Source organism: Nipponia nippon, unplaced genomic scaffold (genome assembly GCF_047370975.1).
Source record: "Nipponia nippon isolate SJK-2023a ecotype South Korea unplaced genomic scaffold, ASM4737097v1 scaffold_2, whole genome shotgun sequence".
In the NCBI taxonomy this organism is placed as follows: domain Eukaryota; kingdom Metazoa; phylum Chordata; class Aves; order Pelecaniformes; family Threskiornithidae; genus Nipponia; species Nipponia nippon.
The window spans coordinates 34304253-34324243 of record NW_028262336.1 but is presented as its reverse complement, the minus strand read 5'-3'; positions in this window follow the sequence as shown (position 1 = coordinate 34324243).

The following is a 19991-nucleotide window of genomic DNA, read 5'->3' as shown; positions in this document are numbered from 1 at the left end:
TGAGCAGATGGGAAGGATCACCTCCCTGGACTTGCTAGCTACACCCTTGCCAAGGTCCCTCTGAATAGCAGCCCTGCCCTCCAGTGTATCAACTGCTCCTGCAGTGGAAACGTGCAGTGCCCTCTGTCCCATTGCCTTGGTCACCAATAAAGGCATAAAACACTACTGGTCCTAGTACTGATCGCGGAGGCACGCTGCTGGTAACTGGTCGCCAGTTGGACTTTGTACCACTTGATGTATTACAAACAACCCTCTGAGCCCAGCAGTCCAGCCAATTTTCCACCCACCTTATCATTCACTTATCCAGTCCATATCTCACTAGTTTGGCAATAAAGATATTGAAGAAAACAGTTTCAAAGGCCTTGCTGGAATCTAGGAATATGATGTCCACTTCTCTCCTTTCATCCACAGAGCTGGTAGTATTGTCATAGAAAATGTTCAGGCTGGAAGGGCACGATTTGCCTGTGGTAAATCCATGTTGGCTGTTACCAATCAACTTCTTGTCCTTCCTGTGTTTGGAAATGGCTTGTAAGAGGATTTGCTGTATGACCTACCCAGGGACCGAGCTGGGGCTGACCAGCCTCTAGCTCGCCAGATCCTCCTTCTTGCCCTCCTTGAGAATGGGTGTGTCATTTGCCTTTTCCCAGTCATTGGGAACCCCACTGTGACCAATGACAGGGAACGGCCTTGCAGTGACATAGGCCAGCTTCCCTAGCTCCCTAGATGCCCCCCATCTGGTCCCATGGACTTGTCTATGGCTGATTAGCCCAAGCACTCACTAACTCTGTTTGCCTCTACTCTGAGTACAATTTCACTCCCACAGGCTGTGCTAGGAGGCTGACATCTCAGAGGCCAGGGGGCAAACCTGACCAGTGATAACCAAGGCAAAACAGGCGTTGAGCACCTCAGCCTTTTCTATACTTAGGCATGAGATCCCCAGCCCCACCAAACATCTGGCCCACATTTTTCTTAGCCTTCATTTTGCTGCAAATTAACTTACAGAAACCTCTCTTGTTGTCCTTCACATCCTTTTCTAGATTCACCTCCAGCTGAGCTTTGGTTTTCCTAACCCCATCCCTGCATGCTCAGGCAATGCCTCTATGCACCTCCCAGGTAGCCTGTCCCTGCTTTCTCCTTCTGTGTACTCCCTTTTTGTTTCTGGTAGCTCCTTGAATTGGGACCACTGTAGTAGTAGTTAGAGCTTTAGTCTATTTTACACAGGCATCCCACTGCAAATTCATACAGTCAATAGACCCTTTTCATCCTAAGTTCCTTTAGAAATAAAGTTTTCTGATTTTTTTCCATTCCATTTCTGATTACCTCCCATCTTCATTTCATTCTATTATTTTTAGCTCATGTCTTCATTTTCTCTAAGCCTTCTAATATCACCTCTCCCCTGATTTGTGCTGACACCACCTCCAAATTTAAAATTAATTGAATTTTTTTTAAAGTAAAATCCATGTATTCTCTTGAATCTATGTTGAACCAGTGTAGTTGCAGGGGACTGAAAAAACATATTTATGTTATGCTCCAACTAAATTTTTGTGTAATTGCATTGCCTTTAATTGGTTACACCTGGGTTTCATTTCATCTAGTTTCCAACAATATGAACTTACTACATTTAACTGGATACATCAGTATTAATAAATATATATTTTTAAAAGCTTGTGATGCCATCCAATCTGATAAGTCTTTACCAGCTGCATCTTAATATCTAGTGAAGGCTCTTAGGACAAGGCACAGAGGACTGTATTTTCAGGTATACAATGCATCAAGGTAACAAATGAGATTTTCCTCATTCTGCTCTTTAAACCAAAAAGAATACCACGTGGCTATACCGTTTACTCTCCCTTACTTGGAGTTAATGAGGTGATTAACAGATTTGGCTAAGTTTCCCAGGGAAAAAAAAAACAACAAAAAACCAACAGTGGGCGGCTAGTCAGAATCTGGTTTTTAGGTGAGCCAAACCATCTCCACCTCCACTGAGACTCAGTGGGCCTTTATAATTTCAGTACCTTTGGAAGGCAGGAACCTGGTCCAAGGAGCTTGTCCTATCATCTCATAAGCAGGAGAGCAATGCCTGGTGCAGAAAGGACCAGGGAATTCAGCAGGATTACTCAGCATAGTCATTCATGTGTATCAAGGTGTGCAATGTTGTTCTTATAATCCTAGCAAGTTTCTGATCACGTTACTAAACGCAGGTTTGGGGGGAAGCAGGAAGTCCAAGTTAGACCTCCTCCTCCCAAAATCCCACTTCACTCTTCTCTCACACACCCATAAACTAAAGCAAACTCTCCTTCCAATATTGCCTACAGTTGTTATTATTCTGACATTTGTGATTTGTTCAGTTTACTCATGCAACAGCATGCACAAACATTTGAAATGTAAATGTACTAATCTTATAAAAACTATTGCTTAATAATTTAAGGACTTATGACCAAACAAAGGATCTACAGCAATAGGAATGGTAATATGCACTGTTCTCTATGCATACAGTTCCATTTTCAAATAACCATAAATAGTATATATAACAATGAAAGTAAAACTGAATAACGAATAAGAAAATTCACACCTCTTGCTGTCATTTTGATCATTAATGTCTATTTACTATCAGGAGTCAGGTGGAGGCAAACCCACATACTTTCACCCTTTCAGTTTTCTTTAGCAGAATACCAGCTTTAAGAAGGTATACAGTACAAGGTATACTGTACAAGATATACAGTACAATTATGGTTTTTTTTTTTCACCTTTATGCAGGAAAGCTCTTTCACTAGATAGTACTGCACAACTAGAATAGCAATAATTTTTGCACTAAAACCACACTCTTATTGTCTTCAGAAACATGGATCTGTCTATGTGCCTATTTATGTATCTATCTACCTATCTGTCTTGGCGTCAAACATGCAAGTTTTTGTCCTCTCTACAGCATTTTTTCATCTTCAGCAAAAACAATTGACTTAATTTTTCTTTTAATAGCTTTTCAGTTTCTACTCCCTTTGAGTAATTTTTAAAAACCTTTTTCACCTTAGGTAAATCTTGGTACTGATAAGTCAAACAACCAAGGAACAAATTTTAGGGAGAAAAAAATGGAGAAAATCCCATGGTGTTTATTGCCATGTTTAGGAATGATCTAAATTCTATTAAAAAGATTACATTTCCCAATTACCTGATTGGGTTTTGGATTAAAGGGGGAAGATTTGACTTTCTGAAAGTTCCGTTTCTGACAGTTGAATCAATTTGAGGATTTTGGCCAGAAAACAAAGGGGAGGTGGGAAAAGATAAATGAAACTGAAGTTCTTAATTTTGCAAATTATGTTCTTCCTTGTAGCAGTTAAGTCAAAACACTTTCTTGAAGAATACTTAAATCTTGTAAATAGCCTGAATTTTCTGTTATAGCCTTCATTAAGCTGTCTCCTCCCCAGATCATTAATCTAACCCCTTAAATGCCCAGCTCCACTTTGAATCAAGCCTTTTAACAGTGATTCATTGTGTCTTCAACAATGATTTTGGTTTGAGCACCTGTGGATTTTTGCATATGTTCATGATATGAAAAACAACGGCCACTTGCCTTCTGTACACCACCTATCTGTAGCTTAACGTAACCTGCAGTAGCACAGTGCCGGTATGATCCCACCATGCCCGGAAGGCCTCCCAGCTCCAGTCAGAGGAATGTCTGGGACCTTATCTATACTGTGAAAAAATGCCTGGGGTGAGAAAGCAGAGGTCTCTCCAGGCTCACTTTATTGCCCTCTGCATTCCCCACCCACCACAGAAGCAGCTCTCACTTCAGCAAGGGTTGTCCAAGTGGAGCGTGCCTCGGGGGAAGCACCCCCAGCAAGGGGCCCTCAGCTCAGAGCCTCTGTTTGCTCTTTGAAATTTCAGTTCTTAAAACCAATAGCCGGAGCCACGTTGCAGGTATTAACTGTACTTCACCTGTGTTGCAATCAAGGGCAAAAATGCGCCTTTGCAATCTTAAACTTGTGCTTTTAAGCAAGATGTTCCACCAGATTAACTGCAAGAGGAAACAGTCAGTAATAAACTATGCACACTTGTCCACACTGAGCTATGTAAGGTCAGCCTTTGTTGATAAGGATGAAGGTACATTGTATTCCTTTAAAAATGGGGTACCTTACTTAGGGTACGATGAAGAAACAAACTGGATTTTGAAGGAGCTGGCTATCGGTGTTTATTTTTAATGTATTAATTTTTGTCATTTCAGCACAGTCTATGAGAAGCTGAGTGCTCATTGCAGTTATATAGCTGATCGTATGAATAATATATAAGATTTAACAGTAAAATGTTTTTATTTAGTGATGAAAGTGGACTTGGCAGAAGTTCACAACAAAATACAAGTGAAGAGGGTTCTGAAACCCTGTCTCTTATTGACAACACACTCAGAGAGAAGGTTTCCCCTTTCTCTTGTGTTAATAGGTGGGTTTTTATTATGGAAGTACATTTTTAGAAGGTGCTGAGTGGAGCAATGTGATGGTCTTGCAAATTTAAGATCAGGAAAACATGGCGGGAAGAGAAAGAGCTGGGGCAAAGGAGGAGGAAACTGCACAGGTCACCTATGTTCGTTTTGCTGGAAAAGCAAAAGATGGATGTGGATCACACAGCCAGGCGCACATGGAAGTGAGGCAGACGTTCAGGTCAGCAAGTAGCTCATGTCCACATCTAGGCAACTCCCGCCAGCACTTCTCAACCTGTGTTAATATGACTAAAACAGCCCTCGGACTGCTCACTTCAGCAGTATAAGAAGGAAGAGAAAGCTGCCAAGGGGGACACCTGTACACGTATTTGCTCCTTGGGTCCATGTCACAACAATACTCTGTCAAGCAAGCTCCATCACACACAAATCAGGTTAATAAGGAGGTCCTCTACAATCACCCTGCAGGGTGGGAAGAACAACCTGAAGGAAAAAATGAAGTGAACTGTAGTTTACATTCATGGAGCTGAACAGAACAGGTAGAGGTATACCAGATACAGCACCTTCTATGATACACAAAACATGCAAGGCTATGTCACTTTATATATTAGGGGTGAAATCCTGGTTTTATTGTAGCTTTCACAGAAATAAATTTTCAGAATGGATTTAAGGATTTTTTTAATTGCAGGTTTTTTAATTTTATTTTTTTGTTTATGGACATTAACATTTTGGTGAGACATGATGTTTCTATATATGCACCTTGCCAGCACCTACGTCAGCAAAAGCCTCAAGCCATTTGAAGACAAACTAGGTCTCACCCTTATAGGAGGGGGGAAATAAAATAATAAAATAGCCAGCTATCAAAGCCTCCGTTCTCATGGTAGATTTTGTTAAGAAAAAGGGAGGGAAGAAAGCAGCAGCTGACAAACAGAAGGCATGACTAGGGAAGCCTCTTTTTCTAAAGAAACCAACCAGGATGGGCAGAGAAAGAAGGGAAGGGGAGGGCAGGAAGGTAGGCTCCAACAGCAAACCAATTCAGATCCTTGGGTGAATGAAGAGCTGTAGCTTGCACCCACTGACTGTTACAATATATCAGTACTTTTCCCAAGGCCGTAACTTCTCAATTTATATGTGACCCCCTTTTCAGTTCACCTGCTTGCATGGCCCTGAAGGCCCCAAAGCATGTAGGAATTCCTGACTTTTCTTAAAAAAAACCCTTTGTAGCCCACTTTTTAACCCTCTTGTTGTCCAGGGAAGGTCCCAATCCACAAGCTATGTATAGCTTGTCAGGCCAGTGTTTCTCAGTGGCTTGAAAGAACTGCTGACCATGAGGCTTGATGCTTAGGTGAGCTGCAGTGCTGGTCACAGGACAGCCTGTGGCCCCACTGATACCTACTGGTCAAGCCTGGAGGCCTTCAAATAGGTCAAATCTTTTTCTCTTCTGCCTCAGTCTTCGAAAAGAGAAGAGCCAACGATGTGATCTGCTCCTCCGCTTCCACAGGAAAGCCTAGGCATGCCTCCTGTAAATTCAGTTAGGAATACGTGTATGCTACTTACAGTGCAGTATATTTTAGGGATAAATATTTATGCATGTATTATTTCAACTTCAATAACAAAGGCAGTCAGTGGTGGGGCGTGAACAGGATTTGGTCTACTGTGGTGTGCTAAATGCTGCGTTAGAGCTGAGTTCTTCTATTTCCTCGTAAGGGATGCATGACACTAAAAAACCCAAAGAACGAAAATGCGTGCAGACACCAGTGGTACATGTTGTCCTAGCATCTTACACCTTAGAGAAAATTGTCTGAGGAAAACCTATACAAAAGTGTTACCTACAACCTTGACTTACGTTTAGCAGAATAGGTAAGATATGCACAAGTTTCTGAAGCACAAAAGAGCACATGCTAGCTTTAGACTTGCTAACCCACATGAAAAAAACCAGAAAAAATCTATTGTGTGACACAAAATAGCTGTCTTTGTTGTTTCCCACACAGCTTTACTGAAACAAGTCTTTCAAGTCATCTTGTGGCAGATTGTTTTATGCAATACTCCATTAAATGTTTGTCAGATGAGGGTTGTTTCTACATCCCATTTTTTCTGAAGTCGGTGGACTCCTAGTGTGAAAAGCCTGTTCCAGCTGTCTGCCCCTTTGAGGCTGATAGAGCCAGGCTGCCTCCCCAAGAGGGTATCTGTCCATCAGTCAGTCTCTGGAGAATGTGGAAGATGTTTTTGTAGTGAACTGTTTATCTTCCATCTCTCAAACCATCCTGCAGGAGCCCTATTCCCTATTTTCACCCTTGTATGTTGCTTTGAGTTCAGATGATCTGGGACAAAGCCAAACAGAGGACACATTCGATGCAGGCAGTGTCACAGAGTCAGCAGGGCTCTTCCCTGAAAAGAAATTTCTTTCTATTCAGCAGCCCAGGACAAAGTCAGTCCCCTGAGCAGGTCCTAATGGAGCAGTTCGAAGGGACTGCAGGAATAGGTGAACAGCCTCCAAACTCTGAAGTGCAGGGGTCTGCTCTAATCCTGCTCAGACTCCTTATTGAAAGCTGCTGCTGCTCTGCTGCAGGGTGGGATGTGGGGGAATGGGTTGCCGGTGTTTGTCAGAGGTGCAAACAGCCTACCGCTAGCTGAGATCTGAGCCAGGTCTTGAGGGACCTTTCCCTGCTCAGGTCAGCAATAGCAGAAGGAGTTACTTCCTTAGAAAGGATGGTAGCACTCAGGTGTGTCTTCCCAATCTAGTCATGACACCTTTAGATACAGCTCTGTGTGTTTAAAGATCCATGTATAGGTCTGACTCCCATGCACTTCATTGCTGTATTCAGCCCTCATTATGGATGTGAGGTCCATTCTGGATGGTCTTCTCCACCCACCTCCTGAGAGAATAACAGATTGCCCCTTCCAAAGCACTAATTTTTGTCACATATCAGGATTATTCTTTACTGGAGGGGCACAGATTTTTTCCTTCAAGATCCTGAAAGCCTTTTTTTTTTTTTGTAGTGGTGTGCTTCATGGAGTCTGTCACTGTAGCTGTGGAAGGCAGCACAACATGATTTACATCTGTAAATGCCCATGGAGAAAAAGAGGAACATACCTGCCTCTTTATCCTGAGGAACTGGACTTTGGAACAAGACAACCGCTTTGAGAAATGCCAGGCTGCACTTGACAGTTCCCTTCAGGAGAGCTTGGACATTAGCTAGTAGGGCACTTGAGCAGGCTGAAGCCCTTGTTTTGCAGTGAATGCAGAACAGTCATCAGGAGCTACAGGTAAGACTCACAGTGCCATAGGTGACCACATTGCTTAAATAAGTGGAGGAATACTAAGAACAAGGTGTCAGGATGAGGTACATTGATCTCAGACATATCTGTAGATCTCTACACACCGAATAGCACTTGTGGCAAGAAGAATTTCAGAAGATCTTTTCATTAAGACAGGGATCATAATGTACCCGACCTTTCCCAGGCATTTTAGTAACTTCTTAAGACAGGCCTGAGTAAATGTCAAACTGGCACACGGTATTGATGTTCCTGAAGAAGATGGAGAAGCAAGCCCAAGGATGAATGGGGACCAGCTCCGCACTTGTCCTCAGACTGAACATAGCTCTTAATTTCTGGAAATACTTCTCAAAAAGCCACAGGGGCTTTACAGTCTACATCTCAGCTCAGAGGTTTTCTGGGTGCAGTAGTGAAAACATTGGAAAATGTTTCACACAAGTACAGTGAGTGCTCTGTCTGCACCAGGAAGGAGAACCAGCTCCTTCTTGATTTGGCATGGATTTGTAGTCCTGCATAGCTTGTCTATTTTGTTTTTCCAGGCAGGGTTTCAGTAGGTCACATAAGTTATTTGGCAGGGTTCTTTTATGCTCACTTATGGGCTGACATAAGCCTGCATGCACCACGCGAGGTGAGGGAGGGTAGGGGAAAGCTCTTGATTTCAGGCTTAAAATCTAGCTGACTCTAAGCTCTCCCATAACACTTCCATTGGCTAAACTAGGCTTTTTACAGATCTGCCATGCCTACCCACCAGCCTTTGAACCTAAGACAGAACATATTTGAATACTTTTTGGTGTGTTAAAAAGAAACATCTGTTACAGGTCTATTTTTCTTATGGGCAAACATTCCTAGGACAGAGTGGGGGGAAATCCCATCGAAGCCTGTGACATTTCCTAGGACCATTAGCAGCATTTAGTACCATTGCTATACATTGTTCCCCTCTAACTTTCTGCATATATTTTATAGTTCAGTCAAAACACCCTACTGATCCAGAACTTGTGGGTGGTAGCCAGTCACCCTGCGTGGCTCAGCTGGCAGGCTTTTTTGCATTTTATGCAAAAGCCAGGAGGGAAAATCAAGTTTCTGATCCATAACCCCACTAGACAATAGCCTCAACAGAAGGTAGTTTGCAACTGCTCTTCTCCTAAGGGACAGAAATACTGGCCTGAGAACAGTATGTGCTGTGAGGACCGTAGTCGTACACATAACCAAAGGCGCATTTCAAGCACTCGCTGGAACAGTGTTACTTCCAGTTGCTTCAGTCGATACCCATGTTTATGAGGTAGGTCCTAACTTGGGCAGTCTGGAGAGAGTAACCTAAAAAAGCTTCAATGTTCTTGTGGACACTTGACCAGAAAGAAAAAAAGAGAGAGAACCTAAAAAGCATCAGAGAGAAAGCAAGGTGCCTCAACTTTCTCTTTTGACCCTACAGACGAGTGACTTGCACAGCGACTCTGCTGCTCTGGAGGCCCTGTAAAGCACAGCCACGAAAGCTGTTTCATGCTATGTAACCAGTTTGCTGTGAAGCTGGCCGAGGTGCTTGTTCTTTGTGCATCACAGCAACCTTTTTCTGAAAGTCCCACCAAAGAGATCACCTTCTTGTGGGTTTTAAACCAATCTGTGGCCAAGCATGTGTCTACGGGTCCTGCTATTAAGGAAGACTCAATCTTTCAGGTACTTCTGAGAGAGGTGTACAGTTTTTCTCTTTAGTCTTCTCTTTTTGTGCTCGCTTTCCTTTTATTCAGGTGATGGGAGAGCAATCGAGACATCTCTCAGTTTCAAGAGCACTCTGAGAAAGATGCCAGTGTTATGGGTGTTACCCCATAAAAGGAGTGACAGGCTGCCTGCCTTTCACTTTGTGGTTTTAGCTTTGGGGATATAGCTGTGAGCACAACAATATCTACAAAAGTGGACACCCAGTTTCAGGGGTGTTTCACAGGACTGCTCACCTTCTGCACTGGGACACTGGATGCCCCCCAGGACACCAGGATATGAAAATTTCCTAGCTGAAAACAGAGAACTGTTGCTCCTGGGAGGGAGAGACTGGTTTGGGGGCATAGATCTGATCTTTGCAGAGCTTTGTAAGGTTGTTTTCCTCTCTGAATTACCAGATCTTTCTGGATCACTGTGTGCTTGCATACACGTCTGAGAGCAAGAGACACTACACTGTTAATAAGTACTTGAACCATTAACCTACCCCTATTTCAGTTTATGCTACATTTCACAGCAACATAGTCCATACGGGGCCTACTCTGCCCCAGGAGGAGCAGACTAAGCCTTCCATCCTCAGCCTGCTGTGTATGGGTCACATCTTCCACTTACTTACCTCTGGACAACCTACACCTGGGCTTATCAGGATAGTCTGCTTATGCAGATGGACAGATACACAATCCTAACTTATTGTTGTATAATCCTAACAAGTCCTTCCTGGCTGTAAAGGCTGATTTGTGTGCTTATGTCCTCCAGGGAGTTGGCATTTGCCCTTCCTTCACAAGACAAGCCCACTAACCTCAGCCAACTGAAATAATTTTTGCTAGCCTACTTTCTTCCTCCAGAAGGGAGTATCTGAAGAAGCTGTTAAAGGATTGTTGCTGGTCCCTCTGAGAGCCCTTTGAGGACGATGGTGAAGGGCTTCCATGCAGAAGCACTGGCATTAGGCTTCCCTGTTCACATGCAATTGTGTAAAATCTCACCACAGTCAAAACCTGCTTTTCTTGCCCCATTCAGAGCCTGACAGATAGCCTGGGTGTCCCATCTAGGTAACAGTCTAGGCAAAGAGCCCTATCACCCATGAGACTGTTAGGACAGGATTGTCCCTTTCTCATGGGACAAGAGGTGTGTCTTTATACTGTTTCCTGCTTTCACTGTTTTTTTGTAGCTTTTGCATCCCCATCACATAGTGCTACAATGTTTGGACTAGTGCAGATGGGTTGCGTTCAAAATACACACGATCAAGCTATTCTGGGTGCGCAGGATGCAGGAGACCCTGCGGCCTCCTTGAAGTCTTTTGATAAGTCACTAACTCTGAATGTCAATCAATCAGTTTGTGCTGAATGAAATTGCTAATAGGCATCTGGGCTAATTCGTCACCTTTAGCACACCTAAGACAACAATACCAAGTCTTCTCAGATAGGGCTCAAACAAGTGGTGTATTGCTGAAGTCCCTAGCTCCATACCTGCCCTTCTGGGGCATGTAAAGGGCTGCTAAGGCTCTGGCTGTTTTGTGGATTCTTTGCCTTAAAGTCATCTAACAGTTCCCAGCTCTTTCAGGGTAAGTTCCTCCCTGAGTCTCAAATCTAATCTCTGCAAGGATACCAGGAAAATCGTGTTTTCAGGGTGGAATCCCACAGTTCTTGTTTTAAGTGCAGTCCAATGTTAAAAGATTGTGTATTGACTAGGCTTTTCTAACAAATCTGACTGGTATCAAGACACACGAACTAGAGCAGAATAACTTTGTAATTTTAAGAGGATTGTTTTGTATTTATAAGCCATAGGAAAAATGCATTAAAAACCTCTATATGTTACCTAGCCCACCCAAGTGTTGCCAACATCTATGACATGCACTGCAGTGAAGTGCCCACCTGGCTGTTCCTGCTGCTCTTTGAGAGATTATCAGGCTATCCAGCCCACCACCTTTTGAATTAGTTTCCGAGGTCTGATCCTTCATGTGTTTACCAGTTGACCCTCCCAGCTTCTGCACTGGCAGTCTCTCGATAAGCCAGTCTCCCCGGGAACAAGCTTGGAGAGCTCAGGAAGCTGCAGGACACAAAAGCACCAAGCTCTTGCATCACTTGCATCACTTCTGAAGAACTCGCTCACCCCTGAGCAGCAACCTGAAGTTACAACTCTCTCTCTCCTGCTTCAGCACAGCCAGTTTAAGAACAGGTTAACTCCTTGTTTTCATACAATAGGCACCTTGCAGCATTCCTGCTGTGTTCAAAGGTGTGAAAATCCTCTTTATCAGGCTGGAGTAGTTCCATAGAACTAAGTTCACTGGAAACAGGGCAGAGGACTGTTTTGTCTTGAAGATGCAACAACAGAATGAGAGAAAATAAAACAAGGTAATGTTTTTACTTATAGTGAATATTAGCAGTTGCAACATGTACATAGACACAAGTAGAAATTAAACAAAAAAGGAGCCATTAATAAAGGGGCAAAATAAATGAAAATGACAAAAAAAAATTATCATTAGATATTTACAAAGTGCCTCCCACAAAATCTGAATAAGGGAAGATGATTGAAGTAGATTTAAAAAATAAAACTGGAAATGGAAATACAACTCCCCCCAAAAAATTACAAACCAGTTGGTTCAGATACTTGTTATCTATGGGATTAGGTGGCAACGTAACAGCAAAAAAAGTGGCAATATTAATCCAGTCCAGACACAGGAGCATCTTGTCTCACAGACAGTCTTTTTTACTCCTCAAGGAAATGTTCTTGCAATATTCCATGCCTTCCTGAGTACTGCGGTACCTGTATCTCATACATTAACACTATTAGAGAGGGGATGCTTTGCATACAGTAGGACTAGTTGAACAGAATCATGTGAAAAGTGGAATCTGCCTACAAATATAGAAAAGTGGAAAATACTTGTTTGAATAATAGAAAAAGATGGGAAGGAAGGGAAATTTGGTCTAGTATAAGAGGCACATAAGCAAAATGGTAGAAAAAAGTCTGGGAACATGGAAGATTGTCCCAGGCAGGAATTTTTTCATGGGAAAAGGACCAAGTAACCTAATTTTTCAAGCTTTTTCCTCCATAACTTCTCTGTGGATAATAAGAATATGCAGTCTGAAATCTTGTTTAGTAAAACTACATAGGGAATTACTATAAAGCAAAACAACTGCTTACTTTTAAAATTTTCAGTACAAAAATATTAGAAGAAAAAAGAAAAAAAAAACAAAACAAACAAAACAGGACAGGAAAGTTAGATTTCTAAGTACCTCAAATATTTAACAGTTCCTGCAGCTTGTATAGCTTTCCAAAATAATACGGTCTGCCTACTGTGATTTTTTTTTTAATATGTTATTATTTCAGTTCTAGCATTCATGTTTCTCTGATGATGCTAGAGGTGTAAAAAAAGAACCTGGGTACAGACACAACATGTTAAAATTATTATCAGTTGATCTACTTCTGTTACTTGACTTTCTTCTATGCTATCTATTCTGTTTTTTTCTTCAAAACCTGTGCAGGCAGGCAGCAAGATAATCAGTATTTTGCAAAGAAACTCTAGAAGCCCCACTTGGCCAATTAGTAATAGTGGTACAGTGTTAAGATCTAAAGCATAGGCTTTGTCAGCTTTGGATATTTATGGAAATACTCATTTCCCAAGGCCATTTTCTACAGTGAACCTGCAATGTTGTCCAAGTGTTTTTCATTGTACCTGTACTTTGAACAGTTTTAAGCAAAACAGCAACAAAGATGCCAGCCTTAGCAGGTATTTGTTTTACGAGGACTGTTGCTGTTGTTACCACAGAAGTATTTAGGAAAAGAGGTCCATCACCAGCAGAAACTCGTATTTGCCAGCTTGTACTCCTTTCTCAGGACGGGTTCAAATTACCTTCTGAAAATTACTCACTGGGTGGTTGTACAGGAGTGCACAGGTACTCGTCTTGAGTACTGTGTGCAGTTTTGGGCACCACAGTACAAAAAGGACACAAAGCTACTAAGGAGTGTCCAGAGGAGAGCCACGAAGATGGTGAAGGGTTTAGAGGCAAAGCCGTACAAGGAGCGGCTGAAGTCACTTGGTCTGTTCAGCCTGGAGAAGAGGAGACTGAGGGGAGACCTCATCGCAGTCTACAGCTTCCTCAAGAGGGAAGGAGGAGAGGCAGGCGCTGATCTCTTCTCCCTGGTGACCAACGATAGGACCCGAGGGAACGGCAGGAGGATATGCGAGGGGAGGTTTAGGCTGGACATTAGGAAAGGGTTCTTCACCCCGAGGGTGGTGGAGCACTGGAACAGGCTCCCCCGGGAGGTAGTCACGGTGCCAAGCCTGACAACATTCAAGAAGCATTTGGACAACGCCCTCAGACATATGGGGTGAATTTTGGAGTTGTCCTATGCAGGGACAGGAGTTGGACTCGATGATCCTTGTGGGTCCCTTCCAACTCAGGACAGTCTGTGATTCTATGATTCTATGATTCTACGAGTGTGATGACCTATGTCCAATCAATCCCAGAGAAAACAAATACTTCCAGCTAGCTTCTTTTAGCTTCATATGAAGCTTTGATGTGTTTCAATGTGGTTGGGATTTGATCCCAAAGGAGTTACAGAACTAGGAAGAAAAAGTTTGGTAAACAAGCAGTTAAGCTAGCATAGGAATTTTCTCTTCAAAAATTTACATGCTTAATGCCGAAGTGTTGGCAGTTAAGTAAAGGTAGAATTAAAGCATCAATCTTTCACCTCTTAGAGGAAAATAGTAATGCCGCAGTTCTCATTATTCACCAGAAAGGATCTGTTTTCTCATGCCACCTTCTCTAAAGATAAGAAGTATTTTGGCTTTGTTTTATTTGCGCCTACAAACACAAGACTTCTTTACATAGGCAGCAGGCAAGCAAACACAGTTCTTTCTTAAGGAGTTAATGTAGCCACTGAACCAGAATAAACCAATGAAGAGAGTCAGAGCTAAATTAAGAACGATGAAGTAAGACAAAGAAATGTAAATATATTCTAGTCATTAATTTGGAAAACGTAGCAAGCAGTAAGAGTGCCGAGTGTGTGATGTTTTACTACAGGTTAATAATTTTTATACTGAGATGTGGAATAGTGGTAACTGTGATTCAGAAATAATTTCAGAAACCATCATTTTTTGTCCACTCCAAAATATGTTCATATTGCAAATAGGGCTTCACTGAACCACTTCTGTTAAAATTAAAAAAAAAAGCCAAGAAAAATAACTGAACATATTGGAGTCAAACTGTAAAATCTCACCTTACTCACAACCATAAAGTTATCCTGTAAAAAGTGATGGACAACACATCCAGCTGCTTCCATGGAAAGCACAGCTTCCTGAATGTCAAGGAACTGCAAAAGTCCCCTCGTTAGGAGTAGTTGTTCAGAAGTACATTAACAGAAACTGAAATCTTGCATTTGCATACACAAACAGCACTTTCTCATAATTGCAATTAAATATATTTTTTCCTGAGTTAATTGCTGGCTTGCTGAAGAATATAAACAGGTGAAACTGAACTGCATTTTCACTTGCTTATAGCATGCCTGATCCAGTGAACTAGATCAGTATTTTGTTTGTGACCAATTGGTGATTTACAGTTTTCTGACTTCATCTGCACAGTTTATCATGGAATTAAAACAATGTCCAATTGTTGATAAAAATCAAGTACTTGCTTATACCTGATGCAGGAACAGACCATAAAAGCTTGCCTAGCTGCTGGTAAATATAAAGAGGACACTTTGTTGTTACCCTTTTATAACAGGTTAATCAACAAGTCTCCAAGTACTTTTACAAATATTTGGTTAAATGTAAAAATAGCTACATTCCTCCTGATAATGCACAGCATTAATTCCCTTTTACAGAGTGGGAAATGGAGGCACATGGAAACAAGTTCACTGAAGTTATACAGCAAATCTGGAGCTGAACTAGGATTGAAAGTGAAAAAAACCCTAACTCTTTATTATTCAGACAAACAAAAGGCAATTCTTTTCGGATACGATTTATCTCTGGTTATTGCATGCAGGTATTCAGAAAATTCAGCTGTTCAAAAGATCGTGTTCCTTTTTTTTTTTAATTCTGTCGCATAGAGTTATTGCCAAAGAAATGAAAATCAGTGGTCTTCCCAAATCTATGAAAAATAAGGTATTTGTTGATATAAGATGTCATGAGTAACGTTCAACGTTTTAAAAACAAATTATGATTCAATGATCAGTTGAGAAGATCTGGCTCCACTAAACCAATGTTAATTTTGTCCAAGATGACATTGGATCCAAAATATCACTTTCAGTTTCTAATTGGAAAAAAAAAAAAATCTTAATTTAAGATTTATTGTAGTTAATTTCTTTTTATTTTACCAGTCAGTATTTTTCTGTATGCATCAGCAAAACTAAATATATTTGATTCTGTTTTCTACTGAAACACAGTTCTGTCACTAATTGTTTAAAGCCCATTGCGTAAGAACTGAGTAATTTTCCTTTTGCAAATCCATATTAAATAAAATATTTTAAAATGTAAGTAAAAATATATTTGTGTAATTTTTTTCTTAAGAACAGTGAGATCTGTCTGCATCAAAACCCATATTCACTGATGCATTGTAGTTGCTTCAGGCCTGTTTGCTGGCACAAGAGTAACTATAAACCTGGTTTAACTGGTTAAGTAGTTTGGATTTATGGCTGCTTTGTGTTACAAGTGCAAGACAAAGCTAACAACCAGATCAGTGAAAAAAAAGCCCGGAGTATCAGGAAAAAATGGTACAATAAATTAAAGTTGTCATTCAATTTCTGTGCCACAAGAGCAGCGTTATTTGAATGTGGCTAGCAGGTCAAATTTGTAGGTCAAATTCTATTCTGATGTAGGAAAATGCAGCTGTATTTACATGGTACACCCAAAAAAATCCAGCAAAGAGCAGTATTTGAATTTTTATTCTCTCTTGTTTTACAATAACAGACAAGAAGCTCATTGAAACAACATGCACCTAAAGGAAAGTCAAGGCCACTTATTATTCCTGACAGTTTCTTCCCTCTGGGAGAGAGCAAAGAGTTTCATAACTCTGAGACTTTCTTTGTCTCTATACTGGAAAGCTAAACTGGGAGGAAAAAGAAAAAAAAAATTGAGAACCAAGAAGAGCAGGGGCAATTTTCTGGTTTTCCATCTATGTAGGGCTTGAAACTCCTAAAAAAGTTTCAGAAAGGCTGGGAAAGAAGTGAGAATGTTCACAGGGGCACACCTTTCTAATCTGCAGGCACATAGTTCCCAGATAAGAGAGTAATGGGTTTAAGGAGTTGTGGTTTTTCAGCATATTTAGTTAATACCCTAACAAAGGGCTACCTCCTGTTTCACAGGCATTCAACAGTTAGAAAAAAAAATGATTTTTGAAGATGTCTGCCCATTTATTTTGATTTTCAACTATACCTGCAGCAGGTAAATTTATGTGTGTGTATTCCTGGTAATACCAGCAGATGCAAATGTACTTCCAAAGTCAACATACGTTTAGTTGAAGCTTAGTTATTAAATGACTAATTAAGTTCCCAGCTTTGATGTAGTTTTATGAGTGAGTGCATAACTGTATCGTCTGTAGTATAGTGTCAACCACAGAGCAAGCTCTCATGGTACCCATGAAAAAAAAATGCATAGAGGACTCCACCGCATAACAAGATATGTGTTGCAGAAAGCTGGGTTGTGAAAATGAAGGAAGCGGTGAGTTGGGTGAGCCAGTTCCTCCTCTGATTTTTTTTTTTTTTTCAGTTGTGGGCTTTAGCACCAAATTTCCCTGGAGGTACCTCTGATTCTAGTTCTGTGGGTGTGGTAAAAGGAAGTCTTGTGCTGTAGTCCTAAAGTGGCAAGGGCAAGCTCAGCCTGACATGCTTTGAGTAAGTACTGTGCCGTTTGGCTTTAGAGAGACTTTATCTCCTACTCCCCTGGGTTTTTAATTAGACACTGGAAACACAGGCAAAAATACAGAAGTACGAAAGACAGTGGAGCAAATGATGTGTTGGGTATTAACAGAGTAGGAAATGAACTGCGATGACAAAGTGACACAGAAACAAATCGAGTTATGATTGATGGGGGGGCAGAGCTACCTTAAAGAAGAGAGTCAAGGAGGCGTCATAGGAGGCCAAAGGTACCCTGTGGTAGCATGTGCAATGGTAGGTGATGCCAGACATTTAAAAAGATGACTTTATTTTACACGCTGAAATTCAGATGCTTAGCACCAATCTATAGAAACGTTAGCTTGTATGCCCATAAAAAACAAAAGAAAACATCCAAACATCCTTCCTCTGCCCCGCACGTGCATAAATGTGGAGGAGGAAGTGGTTCGCTGAACATTTAACTATTAGTATTTAAGTGAGAGAAAGGTGTTTGGAGTAAGTGCTGAGATGAGCAGCGTTAGGCTGGGTGAGACATCTGGAATTCTGGGCAGTGAACTCTGGGCTCCGCAGCAAGAGAAAGTCCCTCTCCCGCAGAGGACTCGCCTGCCCCTTTCAAAGCACGCAGCCACTCTGAAAAACCAACCCCTGCCCTCATCTCTCCTTTAAAGGTTGCTTATAATAAAATGAATACTCGACGTCCAGCTCTGCAAAAGCCAGCTTGCATAATTAAACCACAATAATACATACATACAACTATTTTGGAAGAGATTACAGGACCACAAGCTCAGTCTTCGACTAGAAAAGACAAGCTGAACAGACCTGACAGCTTCTGCTGCCAAGAGGAGGCAGTGTCCCCCTCCCCGCCTCCGCTGCTCCAGCCCTTCTCTTCCTTTGACCTTTGTTAGCAAGCTGAGTTTACCTTGCGGAATATTAACCCAGTTAAAAAAAAAAAAAAAAAAAAAAAAAAGCAAGCTTCCAAGCTTCTACTACATTAGAGATCTGAAAGGCCAACCCCTTAGTGAGCCAGAGACCAGCCTGAAGGAAGGGAGGGAAGAATTGGGGGAAAGAAGGTAGGACTGGGCTCTTCACTGACCAGCTCAACCCTCTCTGAGAAAAAAAGGTGTTAACAGGGGTAATCAACGAGCTGCTGGCTTATGCCCAGATCTTCAAGTCTGTAACTAAGCAGAGCGCCAGTCCTTTTAATGGAGCTGCATTGAACCCCCGCCCTGGCAGGTCTGGTATTGTTTTGCAGTGCACAAAGCAACATGGGTCCTCCTAAAGAGTTTAACCTTCTCTGGCAGCGGAGCACACGGCTCCTCAGCACAGCATGTTTGTTACCTGTTACTGTGTCCTTCTGCCCAATTTTGTTTATAACACCTGAATTGATGTAATACCTTAGAAGTGACAACATCAACTTACAGCAGAACCAGCCAGTATATTTTACATCTCCCTCTCTCCTTATCTGTAGCCATTGTGCAAGACATTTGGACAAATCCAAAGTGAGATCCAGGGTATTCTAAAGCTCAAAAGAAATACCTTTTTGAAACATAAATTGTTAGGTGTCCTAATAACTAAGTGAGCTTTGTTTTGAGAGAACTAGACATCATCACTACAGGAGTACATGGCCTCCAAATCACTTTCAAAGAAAAAAAGATGTGAATTTCCAAAGTAGTGAAATGTTCAGGTTCTCCTGTAGACAGGAATAGGTCTTGAGGGATCTCTCCTTGTGGCCATGATGCCAAGCGACAATTTGCACGGCCACTTCCCTCCATCTTGGTAAGGAAACTTAACAGGGAAACCTTATGACTAGATACCCTGCGTCAAACCTAAAATATCTCTGAAGGCCATGACAGAGTTACTGTGGACTGAAGACAAGGACATGCCACACAGGCAGACATGTTAGAGAACCACAGAAGGTGACAACGCAGTGCATTTTTGTTGTGACTTGGGACAACGTTACGTTTTACTTCAGGTGAAATTTGAGGTCCAATTCCTGCAAGTGAATCCATACTGGAAAAATATGGAATCTCACTGATTCCTTTTGGGAGAGCATGAGCAGAAATAGCCCTACAAAAAGGTTCAGCTGAAAAGCCTAAGGTGAAGTTTAAAGATGTTTCAGCCAATACTCCTTATGTTTTTGTACTAAAGGGTCTGAAGGTACGTAGTTCCCTTTGAATAAACACATAGAGCTGGAAAAATACTGAAGGTATGGTCTTGGCTTCTTGGTGCACTTGATGTAATTCCTTGATATGCATTTGAAAATATAAACAAACCCCAAACACTCATCATGCCAAGCTTGTGTACTTTGCCTTATCTGTTGTCTCGGTACAGAGATGTTAAGTGTAGCATGCAGCAATATCGTAGCTAATTTGGAGCTGTTACTGAAAGTGAGTGGAATTTCTTCAAACACCTATGCACTTCTCCAGTCCTACTCTGAGGTTTTGGGATATAAGTGGATTTTTTTTTTGCAGCGGAGCTCAGCTTTGGCAGAGAAAAACCTCACTCGTTTGTAGATCTGCTTTACAGGAGAGTTACAAGTCACTAGAGCATTTTAAGTAACGTGGCAATTGAGATTGCAGTAATTTTTCAGAGTGCCCCTTTATTAAATGGCCCTAAAAGAGAAAAGAAAAAGGAAATCATTTCCCCGGGCTGGGTATTTTATGAGCAATCTTTATCAGCTCCTGTCCTGCCCTGTTCAGCGGTCGTTGTGGCTTCGTATTTGCATACAACAGCCTGAAACGCAGGCTAACAC